This window comes from Macaca thibetana, chromosome 4 (genome assembly GCF_024542745.1).
Source record: "Macaca thibetana thibetana isolate TM-01 chromosome 4, ASM2454274v1, whole genome shotgun sequence".
In the NCBI taxonomy this organism is placed as follows: Eukaryota; Metazoa; Chordata; class Mammalia; order Primates; family Cercopithecidae; genus Macaca; species Macaca thibetana.
The window spans coordinates 147,350,126-147,365,855 of NC_065581.1; the positions used below are offsets into that span (position 1 = coordinate 147,350,126).

Here is a 15,730-nt window from a genome sequence, read left to right on the forward strand (position 1 = left end):
TTCTGTGATGCACTGCAAACTTTTTAAAATTGCCAAAAATTCTTTCCACTCCCGTATGTGTGCCCATTTGCAATATGGTTTTGGCAATCCTCTCTTCAAGAAGTGGAGTCTATTTCTTTTCCCCTGAAATGTGGGCAGCCTTTTGACTTGCTCTGACCAACAAAATGTGGCAGAAGTTTGACATTGCAAGAATTCTGAACTCAGGTTCCAGAGATCTGGCAAATTCCCCACTCTCCCCACTGCCTCACTCCCCTAAAGACAGGCCCTGATGAAAACCAACACCAAATTCCAGACATGGGAGAGAGAGAGACCACCTTAGATTAGCCATAGCTAACAGCCATAGCTGAGCCACCAAACAACTGCAGCCAGACGACTGGCCCCCTGCGAGATCAGTGGAGAATTAATTGCTCAGCTAATTCCAGCCAAATTGCTGACCCACAAAGTCATGCACAAATAAAATTGTTGTTGTCTTAAGCCATTATGTCTTGGGATGATTTGTTATGGGACAATAGAATTGTGTGTGCAGAATTCCACGGGCATAAATGGAGGCAGGATCTCTGTGTGGTTATCGCAGACACTAACCATCCTTAGCAAGTACAGTATAATTACACATATTGAATAGATGAGAACAACACAAGCCCTGAGTTCTGCTGCCATGTAGCTGTTCACTGTGATAACGCTCTTCCAGATCCGCCAAGAACAAGCCTGTGCTACTGACGGTCACCCTTTCCCAATACAGAAGGTCATAGGGACATGCATGTTACTAAAGTCACTTAGGATGCTCTGTATTAGTGTCTGAAGAAATTCCTCTATGTCTGACCAAAGCACTAGATGAAAGGCTTTACTTGATCACTAATTTTCAAAATGGTTTTCCCATTTCAGCACCAGTCTACAGCATCATGGATTAGGACACTATGGGTTATCTTTGACCCTTTACTCTACTCAATCTCTGAAATCCAATTATTGCTTGTTTCAAGATGTCTCTGATCGGTCCTTTTATCTCAATCCCCAGTGCCATACCCTCCCCTGAGGCAAGGTCCCCAACTGAGTTACAGCAGCAGTCCCATGGCTAGTCTCCAGGCTCTATTCTTGTGCCTTTCAAACATTTTAAATACAGAATTCAGACTAATCTTCTGAACAAACTTCCTTTAATTTCTTCCCCGTGCAAAAGCCTGTGATAATTCCTTATTTCCCACTTTATTGAGCCAATACATTCTATTATATTCTCAAGGACCCCTATAATTCTCCCCTACTAAGTCTACCAAAACTTATTTCCCAGTATTCCTTCACCACACCAGTCAATTTACTTAGATAACTACAAAATGTTCAGTCATATCCACCCTGCTCCTATAGTCAAAAACATTCCATCTGTATTTTACTCTCTGCTAATCCATCCTTGGGGAACCTACTCAAGCCCAACTCTTCAACTCCCTGAACCTTAAATCAGAGACATGATGCTGATCCTTGCTCTGCTCCAAGGAGTTATTTGAAACCAGATGAATGACTTCAGTTTCTGCGTCTGTACTATAAGGGGATTGAGTCTTCCAGCGTCACATTTGAGAAATCAATAATTCTTCCAAGTCTCTCATCCAGATCAAGCCCTTTCCACCCTGTCAAGCACTTGTGTTCTAAATGTTTCATTTGTGATCATTTGCCTTCACTTTCCAATCAAACACTTTTTGAGTGTGGGCACCATGTCATATCCCACTCAGATAATCTACAACACTTGGCATATAATTATCAGTCAGAAGACTCCAACTTGCAAACTGGTTGGTTATAAGCTGATACCACACTGACTGTGCAGCCTCGACAGCGTGATCGGTGTTCAGCTTTAGTTCTATATAATAAGTACTACATAGTATGTCCTAATAATGGTGTCTCTGAGAACGGGAGCAGAAATGGAGACGCTATAAAGGACTCATTAGGCTAAAAGACGAAGAAATATCATGTCTGTTTTCATTGAATCTTCAAATGTGTCAGAGGCCAGCCTCTGATATTGTTTCAAATGCTGTGACATTTGTGTAACACTTTTAAAAACATTCCTACTGAGAAAAAAAATACATTATGGTGAATTTGTTCCATGATGATAAAGGGTACAACAAAAATAATATGAATGTTTTGTTAAAATGACTGCACCACAAACAAATAGCAACTTATCTGAAGAATATTACCACTGTCCAAGTATTACATAAACTACATTTTCCCCACTAGCATTGCCCAAGGGGTTCAATCTGAAACAGAAGAGTTAAAGTGGATGAGGTTAGTGTTTTTAGAATAATATGTTATTCTATACATTACATAAGCTGAAATAGGGACCACAGAACTACTAGAAAGGTGTATATAAGGGTTATTTATGCCTAAAAACTAAAACACTATGCCAAATTTTTAGAAGTTTCTCTTTCTTCCCGCTTCTCCATCCTTAATATATCCGCAAGAACGTTTCATCAATAGTGGGTACTAATTATCTTCTGATAATGCTAATGAAATACATCTATCTAAAGTGAAAAGAAATCTTTTAACTTGCTTCAACTACCCATTTCTTTGTTTTGTTTTGTTTTGTTTTTGAGACGAAGTCTCACTGTGTCGCCCAGGCTGGAGTGCAGTGGCGCAATCTTGGCTCACTGCAACCTCCACCTCCCAGGTTCAAGCAATTCTCCTGCCTCAGCCTTCCCAGTAGCTGGGACTATAGGCGCACACCACCATGCCTGGCTAATTTTTGTATTTTTAGTAGAAACAAGGTTTCATCATGTTGGCCAGGCTGGTCTCAAACTTCTGACCTCAGGTGATTTGCCCACCTCGGCCTATATCAATATCTTATTACTGTTTATTCACACTTATACAGAAGATGCATTCAAATGGCCACACCATAAACATGTTTCATTTTTTAGCTCTGAAAATATCAAGTAAAAATTTATTTACCTACTATATAAAATATATATAGATAGGTGGATATACAGAAGTCTTGTAATGTAAAATGCCAAATATATTGTATATTTTCATATATTTATTCCAATATTAAAATTATATTTATTCAAATCCAGTACTAGGAAGCACCAAAACTTAGTTTCACATTATGAAAATCATATTATAAATTTATACTTGCAAAAGTTTAAAACCATTGTCTTCGGGGATAAGAGAAAACATACGTGAAGAATAGCAAATCCATTGATCTTGTTTGAACTGACCCATTCAACCTAAAGAGCTCAAATTATTTCAAATGATTTTAAGTCTATTCTGACAGTCTCCATCAAGCACCATTGTCACAAAGCAAAACTGGAATTCTCTGTCATGGCATGTGTATTGGAGTGTCCTCAAAGCTTCCAAGTTGAGAAAAAGTCAGTAAAAGTCAATCAACCCAGGATGTCAGGATGTACACCATGTGGCCTAATAATATAAATCTGGACAGCACACCACTGCAACTGGTCCCATTAGCCACACATCTCCAGCTAGCTCTATGGGGGCAGTAGCAGAGCATGCAGTTTTTGGATGAGATTTTCCTACATGATATTGTTCGTTATTGTTATTCTTACTAAGACAAATATTCAAAGATTTCAGTAAAATCTTCTATGTAGACCCCTGAGCATAAAATATTTAGCTTACATAGAAAGGCAAGGCATATTTAAAATATCCCTATCTGAAGCAGTATGGCATTAACAACAACAACAATAGCAATAACAATAACAAAGATGTACATAATTTGCCAATCTACAAAACGCTTTGGATATATATAAATCAATATATATGTACATAAAAGAACTGATCATTTAACCTCATAATAACCCTGTAAGGTAGGAATTATTACGCCCCCCACCTTTTTTTTTTCCCGAGACAGAGTCTTGCTTTGTCATCCAGGCTGGAGTGCAGTGGCGCAATCTCGGCTCACTGCAACCTCTGCCTCCCGGGTTCAAGCAATTCTCCTGCCTCAACCTCTCAAGTAGCTGGGATTACAGGTGATTGCCACTGTGCCCTGCTAATTTTTGTATTTTTAGTAGAGATGAGGTTTCACCATGTTGGCCAGGCAGGTCTCGAACTCCTGACTTCATGATCTGTCTGCCTCAGCCTCCCAAAGTGCTGGGATTACAGGCATGACCCACCATGCCCAGCCTGTTATGCCCATTTTTAAGTGATAAGAGACATGTTCAGACAAATAGAGGAACTTATGCAGCTCCTAAGTTCTAGAAATAAAGTTTGTCCTTTGATTGTCAAAGTCTAACACTCCTTCCACTTAAAGAATCCAGATTCTGATAATGACCACTTATGAGGCACCACATGAACTGTTACTATGCCAGTTTGGGCTAATGGTGGAGGACTTTAAAAGCAAAATATAAAGTAATGACAAGGCCCATTGACTTCTTTATGCATTTTTAAAAATTTGATCTTATATTAACTTGCCATTATTCTACAAAAAAAGCTCACTACAGTCCAGTCTCTCTCTTATTATAATGATCTTAGAAAACAAAATTAAAAGGGAACTTAACTTAGAGCACTTTATTTAATGAGCAGGGCTTACATAAGTGTGCAGAAATAATACCCTGGAGCTATTTTATACAAGAGCCACAAAAGATCTACCACAGATGAGTGACAGAAACATAATTAGTACGAGCTTTTGCAGTTGCCAATTTGCCATTATTTAGAAGAGCACTCTCTACTTGAAGTTGAGCTTTTACTACGCACTGAATATCACAGTCAGCAGAAACTGAGGAATGGTGGCCCAAGAGCAGATGATCCTGCTGTAAATTCCAAGGGATTTCATTAGCTGCTAACAGCCAATACTAAATATTGCTGATAAGTCCCTACTGAGCAGCCACCTTGGCTTGCCTAAGACTCAGCATGTGAGAAAAGGACCAAAAAAAAAAAAGTTTTCCTGTCTTGGGAAATGCAGAAGCACCCAGTCCAGTATGGATTTGCTCGCCCCTTATTCCACACCCCAGATCACGGCCTGCTTGCAGGTTTACTCTAGGATCAGGAAGGCCCCAGGGGTTAGTCCTAATGTAGCCACTGGATGTAATCCAGGCCTAAGTGAGGCAACATTCAGAACACCACCAGTTTACATGGGTTCTAGAGTCCATTCAAGACATTGGGCCTATCTTTCCTCTCCTAGATTCGTTCTTAAAGCAACAGTAACTTTTCCAGAAATATTCCAGGGACGGAAAGACAGGAGATTCCGCAGACCCTATTCTCCCAGCAAACCTGTGTTGGTAGCAATATGCCTGATAGCTTGAACCAGTTACATGTGGAAGGAAAATCATCCTGCAATTTCACCACAAGAGGATTTTTCGTTATTGATGTCGAGGGTGGTAGAAATTTGGAGGGGAAATTGTGGGGAAGAGACAGGATGGCTTGGAGCCCTTTTCTTTTCAAAATATTCATTAGAAACTATGCCTTTTCGCCTCAAAAGTGCTACTGTGAGTCTTTAAAAGAAGCTCTTGGATGAGAAGAACCCAGGGCAGCAGCAAAGAATCCAATGCCGATTAATTCAAGTGCTAAGCAAATATTAACTTCCAGGCATGGTAAAGGCACTGATTCCTCAGAATCATTCTCACACAACAGCTTGGAACCAAAGTTGTCTATAAAAATAAAAGTTCCTGAACAAAGAATATTTGCAGTTCAACCCTAAAATATTGATTTAAGAAATGAATTCCATGCCTTTTAAAAGAAATGGGACATAAATCATGCTACTTTCCCTCCCACCCTTGCTGATCAACTAGATATGACAAATATTTTCAAATGTATCAAGTGCTTACGGAATTCAGATTTCTTGGCCTTTCTTTAAGTTAGCATTTTTGTGGGAAACAATGTTATATGGGGGATGATTTTTTTTTTCTGTATTCAACATGAAACAGTAAATATTTGGCATGCCGTTTGCCCCAAGGATCAAAATGACACCAAAGAAGTATGAGTGGTGATACCAGACTGTGCTGACTCCCTGAAGCTGACTTAGAAACCTTCTAGAGGAGAAAACATTAATGCATGGGTTAGAGAAGAACTCCTACAAAATACAGCAAACCAATTCCAAGATGAAGTTGTGGCAAATAGCAAAGGTTGAGCTGAATTCTCAAGAAGTAGAACTCACTGACTAAGAAAACTAGAGAGTGGGTGCATGTTTGGGAAGTGTGTTATGTCAAAAAGCAGGTGTGATCATTCGAATTTGATAGAGTTTGTTTTGAAATAAAATCATCACCAGGGAATTAGATTAATTTTATAAATCATCTTCCAAGAGGATGCATACCAATTTATTTAGCAAATAACTGGATTTCTTAGCTATTCATACCACTATAAGAGACACTGGCTATTTCTGAGAAACTCTACCAAATACAAGGATTTACCACTATAGTCCCTGCCCTTAAGGAGCTTTTAGTCTAGTAAAAAAGTGTAGAGAGGGCTAAGGGTGAGGTCATGAAAAAAATTTAGAAGTGTGGTATGAGTATTTCCTTCTGGGAAAACAAAGACTTTTCATTTAGTCTGGTCTTTGATGGTTGGGGTCAAAAATGGAGAAAAGAAGTGTATTTAGAAAACTCTGTTTAGAGAACAACTGTTTCCAGAATGGGTGAAAATAAGTAGGGAGAGATTAAAAAGACATCATGTCTTTTGCAGGAACATGGATGGAGCTGGAGGCCATTATCCTTAACAAAGTAATGTAGGAACAGAAACCCAAACACCACATGTTCTCTGTGGGAGCTAAATGATGAGAACTCATGCACACAAAAAGGGGAACAACAGATACTGGGGCCTACTTGAGGATAAAGGGTAGGAGGAAAGGGAGGAGCAGAAAAAATAACTACTGGGTACTAGGCTTAGTACCTGGGTGACAAAATAATCTGTACAACAAACCCTCATTACACGAGTTTACCTGTGTAACAAACCTGCACATGTACCCCTGAACCTAAAATAAAAGTTAAAAAAAAAATCTCTCTCCTGAGGATCAACCAAGACTGGTTCCTAAGTCCATTTTCACACTGCTGATAAAGACATACCTGAGACTGGGTAATATATAAGGAAAAAGAGGTTAATGAACTCACAGTTCCACGTGGCAGAAGGTGAAATACGGAAAAAGAGGTTTAATGAACTCACAGTTCCACGTGGCACAATCATGGCAGAAGGCGAAAGGCACGACTTACATGGCAACAGGGAAGAGAGAATGAGAGCCAAGCAAAAGGGGTTTCCCCTTATAAAACCATCAGATGTTGTGAGACTTATCCACAACCATGAGAACAGTATGGGGGAACTGCCCCCGTGATTCAATTATCTTTAGCTGGGTCCCTCCCACAACACATGGGAATGACAGGAGTACAATTCAAGAGGAGATTTGGGTGGGAACACAGCCAAACTATATCACTAAACCAGTCCAATTTACCATGCAGGTGAGCCTCAGAGGATGGCTAGTGCCTAAGGCACTGAGGATGTCCTCCAGCTTATTCTTAGTCTGTTTTATTGTGTCTCTGCCTCTAAACACTTGCTGTAAGGCATCTATTTACATATCCATTTCCACTTCCTTAAAATTTGGTGTCTCTGAATCTCCTTGAGAAGATGGCAGCTCTCTCCTTTGGCTTTCAGTTAACCTCCAACTTCTGCTCCCAGAGTTCTCCACAGCTCCTGAGAAATCCAAAGCTGCTTCCCGTCATGACCACGCCTAACCCCAAGAAGATATCTGATTACAATTGGGTTTTAAAGAGTTGTAGAAGTGACAAATGTGAGCTTGGGATTCAAAATCTGAATACCACAATTTATTCCCAGTGTACACTTTCTATGTGTACCAATTCTTGTTTTCAGTATGTTCCTGTGGTTCCTATGTCCTAGCATCCTTTGTGGATTTCTTAACCATGTAGAGCTCACCATTTCTCACAGGCCATCAAGAGACTCATTTAATTCTCATGAATAATTACTCCCAAGTGCCTCCAACCCATGAAGAGAACAACCTTTCCTGAATCTTGAGAGCCTTCAAACTACAACACACATTTTGAGATCTTTATAATAGTAGGTTATACGTACTAAGTGTTCACTATGTGCTGGGTGTTTTATATACAATATCTTATTTTATCCTGATTACGTGCCTTCAAAGTAAGTATTATTATACTCATTTCGCAAGTAAGGAAAATGAAACTCAGAGGTCAACTAAGTTGCCTGAGGTAACTTAGCTAATAAACACTGATTCGAATGCAAGTCTGAAGCAAAAGCTGTCCTTTTTTACTACTACGTAGCAATAGCAGACTTAGATTATTCTGTAATTTTTTCTAGTAAGTCACAACTGTAAACTATCTTATTCTGAATTTGTATAACACTCAACACTGTATTAGGTGTATTGTAAGTGCCTAAATTAACTATTGTGCACACAGTATGTAGTGTGACTGGAAATTCTCTATGTAAGTGGGGAAAAAAAACATGATGTCATTTAATTTCACTTTGATCTACAAACAGTTGGATGGATTTGTCCACCACAGAGCCAATATAATAAGCTATGACTAGAGCATGCTACAACAATCCAATCAGTCAATTCAATGAAAAAAAAAAAAGCAATCGAAGTAGAGTAGTTTTAAGATGTTGCATGAATCAAAAACTGATTGCTTCAGGTTTTCCCATTTCAATCGGCTATGCTAAGAATACTTTCCTGCCTGTATTTCTCCTGAGCATTAGCACAGCCTCACAAAAGGTGGGGTAGATATTGAAAAGGAGAAATGCATTTTCCTGTTCACAGACATAATCATAAAGAAAATAATTTATATAAATTTGCTTTTTAAAAGCCCTTATTGGTTTGGCTACATTGAAAATACTGTGGTTTCTCTTATTAAAGGTAAGGGAAATATGTTTCCTCTGGGGGAAATTCAGACTAAATAGAAATTATGACATCTCACCCCATCTGACCTTGTAATTCATACACTACAGATCAATGTTTAAAAGCCTGCTGCCCAGTCTCCAACCCCCGCCCCCTCAAGAATGTCATATACACAGAAAACTGGCACCTGGACGAGCTTCAAAGTCCCCACATGGGCACTGTGGTGAGCTCATCACATCAGGCTAAAAACCAGCCTTTGTTCTCAGTGTCACGTTTTGCCTTAGTAGGAGATGATGCCCCCACAATCACGTCCATTCATGAGGCAAGAGCACTGGGGTCTGCACGGAACAACTCTTCATTGAGCTGCAGAAAACAGGGAAATAGCTGTCGTGTTTTCCCAGTGATGCTATTAATATTTAAGTGCTGTTCTCTGGTGGGGGTGGGGGAATAAGAACCCAACTCGAAGAGGGCTCTGACCTACTTTCATGATTACTGCTGCAATCATGAACAAATTGCTCAAAAAGAAAAAGAAAAATCACATCTATCCAAATTCCAAGTAACAACCATAGAAGGCTAGTGTTGGCAAAAGATGTTGCTTGGAAAATTTGCAGCTACTGCTGTGGATCACATAAAAGATTTTATATCTAAGCAGAGTACTTAATGGTTTGTAATAAGCACTAGCCCCCATTTCCATTTCAGTGCTTGAACATGTTATTAATGAATGATGATGTTAAGTATGACATCTACAAAATGGCATATAGCTCTGAAATTAGAGCTCTCACTTCATCTCACTATTCTCATTGAATCACAGAAAGCAAATAAAGTGAAGCATATTCTCACTTCAGGCAGGTTAAGTGATTTGCCAGGAGACACTTAGCAAGTTAGCAAGCATAAATAAGGAAGGAAGCCGCAGGATCCTTTAATAAAATTGGGTCCACACACCAAGCATGGCTCTCAAAGCATGGCATCTCAGCCCAGGTATCCTAATAAGTATGGAACTCTAGAAACAAGGGGGCAGAAGCAACAGCTTGCTGATCCTTCCTGCTGCTGCCACTATGAAGACTCTCACAGTCACGTATCCAGAGGGTCTTTTTCTTCCATTTAGTTTTTCTTGTTTTTTTTTTCTTCCATTTATTGTCCCTGCATGCTGTTTCCTACAATAGCTCCAAGTTCAAGAAAAAGATGAATAAAATGATAGTTGCTAAGTTTATTATAAGGTAAAAAGAATCACAAATGTAGTTAAATAAACAAGTAACTACAAATCTCCCTGTCTTTTTCCTCTCTTACTCCTTTACCTCCAGCTTTTTCCTTCTCTCCATCCTGGTCATTAATATAAAAAAATTTTTTCCCTTAATCCCTTCCTTCCAGGTTTCTTTCTTTTGCTTTAAAGGTCTATGCATGCCATTAACCCTGTTGTTAACAACATTACAAATATTAACATCATTTTTTTAAATGTCAGGATATGTATAAGGCATTCATTCTGAGAATTCAAAGGACTTTTTCTTTCTTTTTCTGATTGACCTCTAAGCAGCAGAGACAAAGATATCTGTCTCTTATCCCTCAGACCAGTGCTTCTGTCTCTACATTAGGCTTTTCAACTACAGGACCATTGACAATTAGAGCTGGATAATTCTGTGTTGAGCAGGGCTGTCCTGTGTACTATTGTAGGGCTCCTCAATTCCCAGGCCATGGACCGGTACTGGTTGGTGGCCTGTTAGGAACTGGGCAGCACAGCAGGAGGTGAGTGGCGAGTGAGTGAACATTACAGTCTGAGCTCTGCCTCCTGTCAGATTAGCAGCAGCATTAGATTCTTATAGGAGCACAACCCTATTTTGAACTGCACATGTGAGAAATCTTGGTTCTGCACTGATATGGATTGGCTCTGTGTCCTCATCCAAATCTCATTGAATTGTAATCCCCAAGGTTGGAGGAGGCGCCTGGTGGGAGGTGACTGGATCATGGAGGCAGACTTCCCCCTTGCTGTTCTTGTGATAGTGAGTGAGTTCTCATGAGATCTGGTTGTTTGAAACTGTGTAGCACTTCCCACTTAACTCTCTCCTCTCTCACGCCAGCCATGTGAAGATGTACCTGCTTCCCCTTCACCTTCCTCTATGATTGTAAGTTTCCTGAGCCCTCTCCAGCCATGCTTCCTGTACAGCCTGTGAAACTGTGAGTCAGTTAAATCTATTTTCTTTATAAATTACTCAGCCTCAGGTAGTTCTTTACAGTGTGTGAGAATGGACTAATAACATGTTCCTTATGAGAATCTAATGTCTGATGATCTAAGGTAGAACAATTTCATCCCAAAACCATTTTCCCACCATCCGGGGAAAAATTGTCTTCCACAAAACCGTCCCTAGTGCCCAAAAGGTTAGGGACCACTGTACTATTGGATGTTTTGCAGCATCCCTGGCCTCTACCCACTAGATGTCAATATCAATCCATCTGCCAAGGCTCTAACAACCAAAAATGTCTCCATATATTGCCAAATGTTCCCTGGGACAAAATCACCCCCAATTGAGAAGCACTTGTCTAGATCATACTGCCTGGTTGTCTCTGTGTGTGTGAGAGAGAGTTAGAAAAGGAAGGAGGTTATTTTGAGTTCAGCCTGTGTAATTCTTGAGGTGGGCTTGAGATCAGTGAGGTGAGAGATTATTTTCTCTAATGTCTACTCGCTTCACATTGGTCTTGAGAGAAATGCTATAAACACAACAAGATTGGTTAAAGAATTCTGAGTTTCTTGGAGGAAAAATAAAACCCCCAAAACAATAATAAAAGCACTGAATTACAACATACATTTTATACAACATGAGTGGACTGTGCCTAACAGAACCAGTACGCACAGCCTACCTTTTGTATGTGTTAACATTTTTTGTATGTGTTAATATTTTTTGGCATTTATGTATTGAAATAGCCTTTAAAAGGGTCAAAAAATTACCTAGAATAGGAGTTCATTCTTGGAATATCATAAACCACTTCTATTTTCCCTTGTTTTTGTCCTTACCTCAAGGATGTATTAGTCAGCTCTGAAAATATATTCAAGAGCTTTCAACAAGCAATTAATTAATCCTTGCAGTGCATTAATATTGAAGGAATGGTCATCTCTTACTGAGCAGACAGATATAAAAACAAGAGACATTACTGTTCTGTAATGATTCAAACTAATAAGAGGCTCTTAAATGGAACATTTGTGTCAAACTATCAGTAAATCCCAGATTTACACTTAAAGACCTTGCTGGACCACAAAGGAATATTTACCATGTCAGATTTTGCAATTAGAGTTCTAAATACTAAAGTTCCTCTATGTGCTATCAAAATACATTTAGTTGAGAATATTTTAGTCAACTCACACCTATAAAAGTATGCCCTACATTTAAAAGAATCCTAAATAACAATATTAGCATCAAATATGCATACAGTTTCTACCTTCAGAGATCAACTGTAAAATAGGTAGTCAATAAATTCCCAAGTCATTACTTTCCTGGCATGCAAATTTCCTTGTAAAGAACGAAACTTCTTTGTCAGGGAGGTGGACACTTGACATCAGAAAAATGTATTCTTAAGTAGGCACAGGTGGAACATAAATCTAAGAGAAAGTATCTGAAAACACAAATGGACCAGTTTGAACTAGAAATCTTTTAGGAAAACAAGAATAACATTTATACTAAGGAACTGAGGTTGTCATTTTGTGCACTCAGTTTACTGAGTGGATAATTATAAGCATACTAGAAAATGGCAACAACAAGACAAAAGAATAGAGGGTGTTAATGTATTTTAAGAAATTGTAGTCAAATGATGATTGGATGTGTAGGATTCAAATCACTGCCTTGCCTCTAATTAACTCTGTGACCATGGGCAAAACTGCCCACTTGCATTAATGTGGAGGCACAGGGAACTGAAAGTGAAGAGCAAATCAGTGTTTTCCATTTTCTTATACTTATTTATTCTCTCAAAACAGTTCTACTTAGATTTCCTTATATTTAAAAATGGGGAGATATGTGACAAGCTGGACCAGGTGGCACTCTGGGATTTACTGAGCAATGTGACATTACCTATGCCCTGACTTCAGGCATCCTTGATTCCATGGTGAACTACCATTTAGCCATCTGTAAAATAAACCTAATGTTTAATTTTGGAGAATTAAAGAGTACCACCATCTTTAGGATCTCCTTAATCTGCCTAATCCCTTTATTCTCTATCCGTGAAGGCAGAAGCCAGATCTGTTGTGTTCTCTATTGTATCTCAAGTGTGAGCACAGTGCCTGACATGTGGCAGGCACCGGGCAAGTATTTGTAGAATAAATGAATAATTTGACACACCAAAATCACCACAGTATCTTGATTTGTTGCTCGTTAACTAGACATAGATACAGATAGTGATAAATGACACTTCAGGATAGCACATGAGTATCAACACAAAAGATATTTCTAAGGGCTATAACTATTTTAAGTTCTCCAATGTGATATGTTCAATAATTATAACAGTACCATCTGAAATCCTTCATATAGGTCTTTAGTTTATATTAACAGAAATGAAAACATGAGCAGAAGAGTCATATTCTGAGGGAAAGTACAAAGAAACAGACTCCAGAGGGAATTTAGACAGTGGAAGCAAAATATTAAAGATTGTTATTCCCCAAAGCAATGGACAGACTTTTAAACTGAGGCTGTTGCCATCTGCAGTTGTCACTGACCATCTGCTTAGGTCTAATCTGGTCTGTCACTAGCATTAAATATAAGTTAAAATTCTGTTCTTCTAAGTAAATTCCAGAAAAGGTTCTCTTATCCTGAATTGTGAGCTAAATTTTCATTCTTGTACTATTTCAGCAAGAATATTATTAAATGGCTTCATAAGGTCAGGCCCATGGACCATCTAGCCCAACATTCTGTGAGTAATGGCAGCCACACGCTGCAACTTCTATTATGAACTTCCTCAGAGTCCAGCTTCTGCGCTGTTTGTAAACATCAAACCTGAAATTAATTTAAATATTGACCCCAACATATCAATGTCATGCATGGGCATGGTAAGCAGATTTCTCAGTTGCTCCTCCAAATTCAAGCCCCCCGCTGTGCATACCCTACATAATCTTCTTCCCTTGCAGGCAGGTGGAGCCTATAAATTTTTATATGATCGTTGCCGCATTTTTTTTTTGGTATGTACTACTTAAAAATTATTTTATTGGTATACAACAGTTGTACATATTTGGGGGCACATATGATATTTTGATACATGTATACAATGTGTAATGATCAAATCAGGGTAATTGGGATATACATCATCTCAAACTTTATCAAGTTTACAATTATAGAAGACTCTGTCGTAGCTGACCAGAGGAAGATTAAAAGTCTGAGATATGCACTGGTCCTGGAAAGAGCAAATATCCACGTGTTGAAAGGGCCTGTGGAGACCACAGGAACTAGAGTTGGTCTCCAATTGCTAGAAGTAGCCCCCCCGCCCACACCTAGCAAGAAAAATGGGATGTGAGTCGTATAGCTGCAACGAACCGAATTCTCCAACATGAGCTGAGAAGACCTGAAGCTCCAGAAAAGAAATGCAGCCCAACCTCCAGATAAGAACTGCAGCTCAACCTAAAACTGAATTCTCCAACATGAGCCAAGAAGAAGACTCTGAGCTCCAGATATAAGAACTGCAGCCCAACCTGAGCAGAGGACCCAACTAGCCCGCACCTGGACTCCTGACCCACAGAAATGTGAGATAATAAATGGGTGTTTGTTTTAAATTTGTGGTCATGTGTTACACAGCAAAAAAAAAAAAATCTAATAAATCAGATAAAGAATAATGGGCATATTATAAAATTTTATGAATGAGTGGATTGACAAGGTAAGTGAAATCCAGTTTACTTTTTTGAAAGGATGAGCTCCAGTTTACAATGATTGAACTGTCCTTTAATACTCGGGGGTATGCTTGGAACATGAGCCATCTCATAATAAAGAGTGCTCCTCTGAAGTCACTACAACCATGGGGATTACAGCTTGGTGGAAGACCACATGCCCTGCATTGCCTAGCACAATGTCTGGCACATAGTAGATGGCTGCTGTGGTTTGAATATTTCTCCCCTCCAAAACTCACGTTGAAATTTAATTCCCAAAGTGACAGTACTGAAAGGCGGGGGTCTTTAAAAGGTGACTGGGTCATGAATAGTGGATTAAGAGGTTATCACAGGAGTGGTACCAGTGACTTTCTAAGAGGAGAGTGACCTCAGCTCCCCAATCATGTGTAGAGTCCCCCCTTAAGCAAGAAGGCCCTCATCAGATGTGGCCTCTTGGCATTTGACTTCTCAGCCTCCATAATTACAAGAAATAAATTCCTTTTCTTTACAAACTATACAGTTTCAACTATTGTTATAAGCAACAGAAAATGAACTAAGACAGTGGTAAAAAAACAACAACAACATGTGTTGTCAAATTAATAAACACTGAATAAATACATTTATTAATATAAAAATGTTTTCTGAAAAAATGAAGAAAATGGTGAACATATTTCTTTGATTACTCATTATACACTTTATAATTTGTAGTGTCTAAAGTTATTAACATTTACACACATGTAGCATGTGTGTAACTCATGAGCTACTTCTGGGAGTGAATTCTGGGGGGTGTGTATGGAAGGACATTTACTTTTTATTGTGTGTACTTTACATACTTGGAAATCTTTGCATTAAATGTCAATTTTTAATGATAGGAGGATATACTTTAAGAACAGAAAGATCTAAGAGCATGCCTGGAATCAGACACATTTTTTTATTTATTTCTTTTTAATTTGTTTAGTTTTAGAGACAGGGTCTTGCTCTCTCACCCAGACTGGAATGCAGTGGCATGGCCACAGTTCACTATAGCTTCCAACTCCTAGGCTCAAGTGATCTTCCTGCCTCAGCCTCTCAAGTAGCTAGGACTACAGGTATGCACCACCATGCCCAGATAATTTTTTTAAAATTTTTGT

At 38.9% G+C, this 15,730-nt stretch overlaps 1 protein-coding gene and 1 long non-coding RNA gene across 4 annotated transcripts in view; both read right to left on the bottom strand.

Moving 5' to 3' along the window:
• LOC126952165 (uncharacterized) overlaps positions 1-14,479 on the bottom strand; it is a 43,742-nt gene extending 29,263 nt beyond the window's left edge. Inside the window, exon 1 of the long non-coding RNA XR_007724812.1 lies at positions 7,355-14,479. This is a non-coding gene — a long non-coding RNA (uncharacterized LOC126952165). The remainder of the gene's footprint in view (positions 1-7,354) is intronic.
• Positions 1-15,730, bottom strand: part of SLC35F1 (solute carrier family 35 member F1) — a 400,531-nt gene that overhangs the window by 293,870 nt on the left and 90,931 nt on the right. The window lies entirely within an intron of this gene.